Source organism: Cydia amplana, chromosome 20 (assembly GCF_948474715.1).
Source record: "Cydia amplana chromosome 20, ilCydAmpl1.1, whole genome shotgun sequence".
NCBI classification, from domain to species: Eukaryota; Metazoa; Arthropoda; class Insecta; order Lepidoptera; family Tortricidae; genus Cydia; species Cydia amplana.
Window position 1 is genome coordinate 4,389,413 of NC_086088.1, and position 9,088 is coordinate 4,398,500.

Sequence of the window (9,088 nt, forward strand, 5' to 3'; positions counted from 1 at the left end):
AACTTGCCATTCGCGATATGAAATGGTATGAATGGTTGATTTAACCTATTTAACAGACTTACAGCAAAGTGCGATATTTCTTCTTAATTTCTTCATCTGTCTTTTTCAATATTCTGAAAGCATCATCAATTCCGACCATATGATAGTCAAGAATCACCTCGAAATACTCAGTCAACGCAGCATACATCTCTTTCTTGTCGAGATGTTCCTCATTGGATCTTTCTTGCACGAAATGTACAATCTTTTGGAAATCCTCTAGTACCAAGGCAATGTTGGAGGGCATGCTGGCCCTTAATATTGGCGTTAACGGCAAGGGGATAACAGTAGCTGAGGGAGATATTAAAGTTATTGTATAGCTTTTGCCCGCGACTTCGTCCGCGTGGTGTTAGTAATTTGGGGCATTATCTATGAAAAGGGACCTTATTGTCGATGGCGCTTACGCCGCACAGCGTCGCGCGGCATTGTATTTATATCGGAGCATCGTTAATAATGGCGTAACCGCCATCGACAATAAGGTCCCTTTTCATAGATAACGTCACATTTTTGATCCAATCTGCTTTTTATCGATTCTCCGTACAAACTTCCACCCCCCTTTTCTCCCTTAAAGGATGACTTTTGGGAGTTCTGGGATAAAAACTACCTACCCTATGTCCTTCCCCGGGACTCAAGCTATCTCTATTGTACTATATGCCCAAATTAACATATTAACAGTAACTATACGTTACTGCCTGCGACATAAATATGCGACGCACGTAATTGTATAAATAGCACATAAGATAAGCAATAATAGCTTATAAATATATGTTATGTTTAGATTTACTGTCTCTCTATACTTGGATACCGAGAATACAACACAACTTCGGTAATGTTTGGTTTTACTTAAACTCCATTTCGACCCTCCGACTACCAACTCATCTCACTATACCAAATTTCAACTAAATCGGTTCAGCGGTTTAAGCTTGAAGAGGTAACAGACAGAAAGACAGACACACTTTCGCATTTATAATATTAGTATCAATAGTTCGTTCGCGTTAAGAATGCAGTGCCTTAACCGTTAACTACGATTTCAGAGCTAGCGTATAGTTCTAATATCGTTTCTCCTTAACTTCTCAAATTCTACAGCAATCCAAATTAAACGGCACACGACACGAAGTTTAGCTCTTTGGAGGAGTTATCATTATCAAACGACAGGCGCCAGAGGGCGCCACCGGCGAGCGGTCAAATGCGGGGATTCCCCGGGCGGCCTTTAACGGTCACTGTCTTTCTAATTAGGAACGATTTGATTGGTCACGGGCGTGCCTAGGCCTACTACTACGGACAAAGATGATTTTACTGCATTCTTAACGTGAACAATCTATAATGTCAACCGGACAGTCGCTATCCGATATATGGGAGCAGCTAAGGTGTTCAAAATTATCTGAACAGGCACTTTAACGTAACTTTAATCCAGACTGTTCAGATATTTGATAACGACGACTGTACATAGGCAGGCGTGGCTCACTCCGCGATTTCGTCGCTTTGCTGCCTGTAGCTAAAAGTACATCCGTTCCACACCAATTTTGGGGAAAGCCATAAACCGCGCGTGGCGCTGTCGCCACCTAGCGGCCATATCTGTGCTGATCGTAATTCGTAACAGACGCGTTTTGTTAGAGAGTGAGTCTTCTGTACTTAGACTAAGTACTTAGTACTATTATTTATTCTGTGACATAGGTATAAACAACAAAGAAAATACCAATGAGATTAGTAAGATTCCAATAAGTACAATAAGTTTACTTGTTTTAGACGATTTCTTATTTGAAATCACTTGGCGTGCAGTTATGGTGTATGAAAGCAAAAGTAAGAGAACTGGTGCGCTGTAGGCGATTATTTTACACGTACTCATTGCCCAAAAATAAATGTTTATTTACAAAATTGTTGCACCTGTCAGTCACATGTCTTTAGTTTGTCATACAGAGTTTAAGCAAAAGCAAAATACAGAAGGATATTTTTTTTTTGTCTTTAGACGGGTATAGTTGGTTAAACCAAGTAGTCAGTAAATAAGAACAAAAATAGTTATTTGTTTTACAAGGGGGCAAAGTTGTTGTTTAACCGCTCGTGCTAATATTGATACCCGAGCAAGCGAAAGATTCCAGAATTGAACCACGAGCATAGCGAGTGGCTCGAAAAATGGAATCTTGAGCGTTGCGAGGGTTTCAAAGCACGAAGGTTAAACAAAATTTGCCCCCGAGTGAAACACAAAATTTTTCTCCACACCGACCCGAAGCAAATATTAAATCTAAAATATCAAACAAAATCAAATGAATGTTATTCAATATTTATCATCCAAAATCATCATTTAAAAGTCAATTCTACCAGAAAACAATTCAAAATTTGCATTTGATTACTTTGCCTCACAAGTGAATAAAATGCAACTTTGCTATCGGTTTTTGAAGTGCAAAGTAAGCCTTTCCGAGCTGGTGTGGTGAAAAAAACTATAGTCATCCTTTTCTTTTGGGTGTTAGTACTAGTGTAAGACAAAGACAGTATGATTCTCTGTCTATGTTTGAAATGAGACAGTTCTTCGACAAACTATAATATTAACTTGACTAATGCTGGACTGAATGGATCAAGGCTATTATACTTACTTTACTCTTTGGGTTCAGGTAAAATCATTTATGTGTGGAGTTTTGTTGGAAGATATCTTTATAGTTCGACAAAGCCATTTCCGTCAGTAGACAAAGGCAACAAATTCAAAAAACGTAAGCGCAAGAAGTTGTCCTCCCATAATAAACATGAATTTCGCGCCTTTTTCTACTGACAAACTGGGTTTGCCAGAGTATATTTTCTCGTTATTACTTTTATAGAATTTTGTCCTAATATCAAATCTACGTCTTAAGAGTTTATCATTTTAAGGAAATGTACACAAATAAGGCAATAATGAAGCAAGTGAAACACATTGTATTTTAAATAGTTTTCATTTAATATTTTTGTACTATCTACTATATACATGGTGAATATTAAATATCTATAGAAAAAAACATCGAACGTAAATCTAGCTACATAATACAAAATACACGCGGGGCGCGGCAGCGTCACTCCAAACTAACAAAATATACAATCACTTAACTTCGAAATGAAATCAAATTAGACTTAGTTATAGTCAGACAGAAAATCTTTAACCATATAACGTTAAATCGTCAGGTGACAAGCAAAAGTCACTAAGTACCACCACAAGTTCATAGCCATAGTGAACCATATTAGTACGAAAAGAAGGTTGATTTTTGTTTAAATATTTCATAGTAATTAGTGACTTTTGCTTGTCACCTGACGAAATGATCTGTTTGATTTACTGTCAAAAAGCGTCCCAAGACACATGGTGAAATTTTGGGACAGTGTATCATTCTAAGTACTCAAAAATAATTTTAGTAGGAATACAAGAGATAGAACAACAAAAAACATACTACATATACATAGACAATAAAGTTAGAAGAAAAAATGAATAGTTTCGTTCCTTAATCCGTCTCGAGATCTCTCCTAAATCACATCTACAGATATGGATACTTTTGGACCTTATAGTTTAGATAATAAGACTCAATATCGTACACATATTAGAACCGGCAACACTGCCCGGCCCCTTGCAATCTTAACTCAAACAAAACTTTCTCTCCTACAGTCAGCAGCATAAGTTGCTAAGCGGGCCAGGTGTTCAAAATGATCTTGACGCGACTTTATTGTTGAGAGGATAAGAGCGTGTCAAGGTAACTTTGAACACCTCGCTCGCTTAGCTTCTGTTGCTGACTGTACATCTCAAAAGCCATCGTATCCACGAATACAATAATTATAAGACTCAGCCTTTTTATAGACAACTACCTAATTCAAGTTGTGCCCCTTGGGCTAGTGACATCCTTTTATATTTGTGATCTTTGTTTAATCTTGACGAATAACATCATCATAATCACAAAATCCAATAAAAATCGTGTAATTTTATTATGATAGTATCTCTTTTATCAAACCAGAATGATGCAATCGTCAAATTAAGTCGTTCACTTTTGTTTACAAAAAAAGTCCCTATTATACAAGTTTTCGTTCAATCGTTTTGGCCGTAGCGAACGGAACGCTAATGTCTCACTGTCGCACTTATATGGAAGAGTGAGAGATTAGCGTTTCTTTCGCTACGGCGCAATTGGCATCTTGGCTAGGCCCCCTGTAGCAATCAAGCGAGGCGAGTCAGTTCTAAGCAAGTCTGAAATAGCATGAACAAAACCTGTAAGAAATTAATCTTCAATAAGATAAAACAAATTTTCTATTATTAGTAACTACAACACAAATTCTCGTCACTTTAGACTGATTTACAAATAAACCGTTGTTCTACCGTATGAGTTAGGTTATGAAGTCTATTGAACCAGGATAATCCGAAAATAATTCTGACGTAACGCCGTTTAGTTTCCAAAAATTTAGAAATTTTTTCGGATTTATTTCATTCCTCTTCAAAATTTTAACTTTCATTTTGGAAATGGTAAATTCTCAATATTGGAAACTGACGGTACACCAGTATCTAGGTACTTACACGAGTCACAAGCACCGGTGATGAATTGTCGTCATTTTCAAAAAGAGCTAGTGTGAAAATTATTTTCCTTAATTTCTAAGGGTCACTTGCACCATTCACTAACCCGGGGTTAACCGGTTAAACCTGGAGTTACCATGGTTACCAGTACAATTTGACTCTAGGTTAACAGTTTAACCGCTCAACTCCGGGTTAGTGGGATGGTGCAAGTGGGCGTAAGTCATCTTTCGGAACTATCCAAATACGAGTAAAACTGGATCGGTGTCGACGTTTCTACTAACCCCCTTATTCATAAACGCGCTACAAACTCAATTAGCTAATACATAATCGTTTGTCCTTATCTGTCATTTTGACCATAGAGAAATATAGTAAGACAAGAGTGCTCACTCCATAAATCAGTTAGACTATTAATTTCAGTGTCTACATCTAGCATCGAGTAGCGGAACTATCAGTACTGCTACTTGACAATAGATATAGCACCGACCGAAAAGTCTTATGCTGTTGAGATAAAACTTTCCGGTCGGTGCTACATCTATTGTCAAGTAGCAGTACTGATAGTTCCGCTACTCGATGCTAGATGCTAATAGTCTTTTTGGTACTAAAACTGATGTATGGAGTGAGCAATCTACGTATTTTTTTCTCTATGTTTTGACTTATGTATTTGTAAGAAAGGGATAAAAATAATTTAATTAAATAGGGCCCGTAAAGTTTTATAAATAAGGGAGTAAATATATACATGGCTGTTACGGTAAAGGCAGCATCTATTTCATTTTACTTTTGTATTACTGCACATTTTTTTATGAAGCACACTGACTGACAATGACTAACCTTAGAGGGTAAAACTACCCAAATTGGCAGTTGGCACTGAAATATGCCATCGATTGGTACAATCAAGGTGTTACATATCGACACGGGCAGTCCCAAAAATACTCACTACCCTAATAAGCTCGTCTATAGATATTTTTGGGCACTGATAATTGAGGTGTCAACCATTGGTTGGCAAATATTGGCCACAAATGTATCTACGCGTTCGGTATCTATTTTAAACTATAAGGCTTGGTAAAGGCACTATTTTTAAGATCGATCCGGTTTTACTCAATATTCTGCAGCGTTTTATACAAATCCGTTTTTAATTGTAAATTACGAAAACTATTGAAGTAATTTGTACATGATAAAAATAATTAACATACAACTCGAACGACCAATTAAGTGTCGTGGTTTTTCATAGCCTCCTTAAGGTCCAGGCATACAAACGAAACATCCAAAATTTGCCACTGAAATTTGAACCTAAATGGTACGAAATAGAGTTTATTTTGCGTTGTTTGAAAACTGAACGAAACAAAGCAAAAGCGACTATGTTCCAATTGAACATGGTTTAAATTACATTGAACTGAATAGGTACTATAGGTAGAACCTTGGGCCTTAGGAGGATAGGGTTATTTTTATGTAAGCGCCTAAAATCAAATAAAATCGCCCGCAATTCTAATCGCACGTTTAAATTGGTCGTTTGAAAAACAATCATGATCAGACAAGCACATTATCAATTGTATTTAACCGTATGTAGCGAAAGCGCCTACGAACAGACAACCCGCCTAGCGGGTCGCTGGCAGTGAACGTGTTAATGTATACAACACAATTATAACACAAATTGAATAATTCTTTTCACATCATTTCCAGCGTATACATACATAATTCGTTGATTTTGTTATGATTTCAAATCTACTCCTTTCTTTTCGTTTCTTGTATCAAACTGCAATTTTCAAAATATCCGATAGGTACTTTCTTAAACTATATAGAACAAGTTAACCGTTTTACATTGTGATAAGCCATTAGCCATTGAAATAAATAACAGTACAGTAAAACCTCGATTATCCGAACCCTCAATAATCTGAACGCTCCGAACGATGGCGCGAATTTTTTGCTCGGTATCGAGCGTGCTGAAACGCGTTTTGTTTCATCGAATATTTCATCATCATCATATCAGCCAGAGGACGTCCACTGCTGGACATAGGCCTCCCCCAAAGAGTGCCACAATTAGTCCATGGGCCAGGTAAGATTTCGGTATAATTTGGGGGTACCAAATTATACCATTTTCGAAAATTTGACCAGCTGGCCCACGGACTAAATGGCCGGTCTTGCACCACCCGCATCCAGCGGACTCCCGCGACCTTTACCGTCGAATAGGTATTTAATATTCGCCAAATTCTAGGCAATGACGGGTAATATACAAAATTCTTCGTGTGTTTACACGTCTTTTAGAATAAATCTTTGATTGTAACAAACATTCTAATGGTGCTGTGATTAAGAGTGTCGGTAAGGCTATCAGTACAAATTTCCTCATTTTTATATAATCATAATCAATAATCATATTTGTGTAAGAGCCGATCATCAAATAAATAGACCGGTTATGCACATTCTCAATCTAAAAAGAGACATGACAATTATTTACCAACAAATAATTTTACACAACTTTAACACATTCATTGCCTCCCAGCCAAACAAGACATCCGCGCCAGACCACAAAAATTTCGTCATATAAAGCTGTAGTACCACGATCCCGACTATCGGATCGTCCGGCCTGAGAACTAAATCATAAAATTTTAATACCCGATAGTCGGGTTTTCGGCACTGAATGTGTTAAGTTTGCTATACATGATGACCATAGCAAATCGTTTCTGGTTATAGGATTTTAAGTTTCGATTTCAGTCACTCATTCACATAATCAATATCTGTTGTTAACATATACTTCACCGATTTAAGGCCTTCGCTAACAGAAAATTTACATAACCAACATACTAAGCACAGTTCTCACTTGCAAACTTAATTCGTACAAAACAGGCCCTGAGTACAGCAGTAAAGGGCGTTTAAAACATCAATTTCTTTGTACACATTTTAGACGAAGTGTTTTTACTATTTGATGATATTTCTAGTTGTTTGGTTAGCCAGGGACATTCCACAAAAAGGTGTATTTTTGAAGTGAAAACTTCTTTAGCGGCGCTGTGCACTTTTTGTGAATGGGGAAAAAATGTTAAACTCGTAACAGGTGTCACGTGACCGTAAGACGTAAGACGGACACGTGACCTGATCGAAAAACTGTTACTTCAATGGCATTCAGTTTTTCTTTATTGATTTAAAAGCCAGTAAAGTAACACTGAGATGATTGCTTCTTGAGACGGGTCCATTGCCGTTGTCGTAGTTAAGTTATCAAACGTTATACCAAACATCGCCTTTTTAGCTTTATCAGAAGTATTTGAAAAATAACTGTATTTTTTCTGGAATGTGCCTCTACCAGACAATCAATAATATGATCAAAATGTCACAACACAGTCAAAATATGACCATTGACAGGCTAAAACGCTCTGATACTGCCCCAAAGTTAATTTCCGCCAGGCCAAAACAACAACTATAACCAACCTAACCTTAACTGACGCTCTGATTGGCTATGGAGACGACAGGCTGCTGGTTATTGGCCGAGATGACGGTGGATCCGGGCGGTATCTTCTGCGGCACCATGCCGTCTATGTGCCGGTACTTCTTGAGCCGGGTCCACTGCCCGTTGTTCTATTAAGCTCGTTATCATGCCAAATATCGGCTTTTTCGCTTTATCAGAAGTGTTTAAAAGATTAACTGTCATTTTTCTGACATGCCCCTCTACCAGACAATCAATAATATGATCAAAATGTCGAAACACAGTCAAAATATGACCATTGACAAGCTAAAACGCTCTGATATTGCCCCAAAGTTAATTTCCGCCAGGCCAAAACAACAATTATAAAGAACCTAACCTTAACTGACGCTCTGATTGGCTATGGAGACGACAGGCTGCTGGTTATTGGCCGAGATGACGGTGGATCCGGGCGGTATCTTCTGCGGCACCATGCCGTCTATGTGCCGGTACTTCTTGAGCCGGGTCCACTGCCCGTTGTTCTATTAAGCTCGTTATCATGCCAAATATCGGCTTTTTCGCATTATCAGAAGTGTTTAAAAGATTAACTGTAATTTTTCTGACATGCCCCTCTACCAGACAATCTATAATATGATCAAAATGTCGCAACACAGTCAAAATATGACCATTGACAGGCTAAAACGCTCTGATATTGCCCCAAAGTTAATTTCCGCCAGGCCAAAACAACAATTATAAAGAACCTAACCTTAACTGACACTCTGATTGGCTATGGAGACGACAGGCTGCTGGTTATTGGCCGAGATGACGGTGGATCCGGGCGGTATCTTCTGCGGCACCATGCCGTCTATGTGCCGGTACTTCTTGAGCCGGGTCCACTGCCCGTTGTTCTATTAAGCTCGTTATCATGCCAAATATCGGCTTTTTCGCTTTATCAGAAGTGTTTAAAAGATTAACTGTAATTTTTCTGACATGCCCCTCTACCAGACAATCTATAATATGATCAAAATGTCGCAACACAGTCAAAATATGACCATTGACAGGCTAAAACGCTCTGATATTGCCCCAAAGTTAATTTCCGCCAGGCCAAAACAACAACTATAAACAACCTAACCTTAACTGACACTCTGATTGGCTATGGA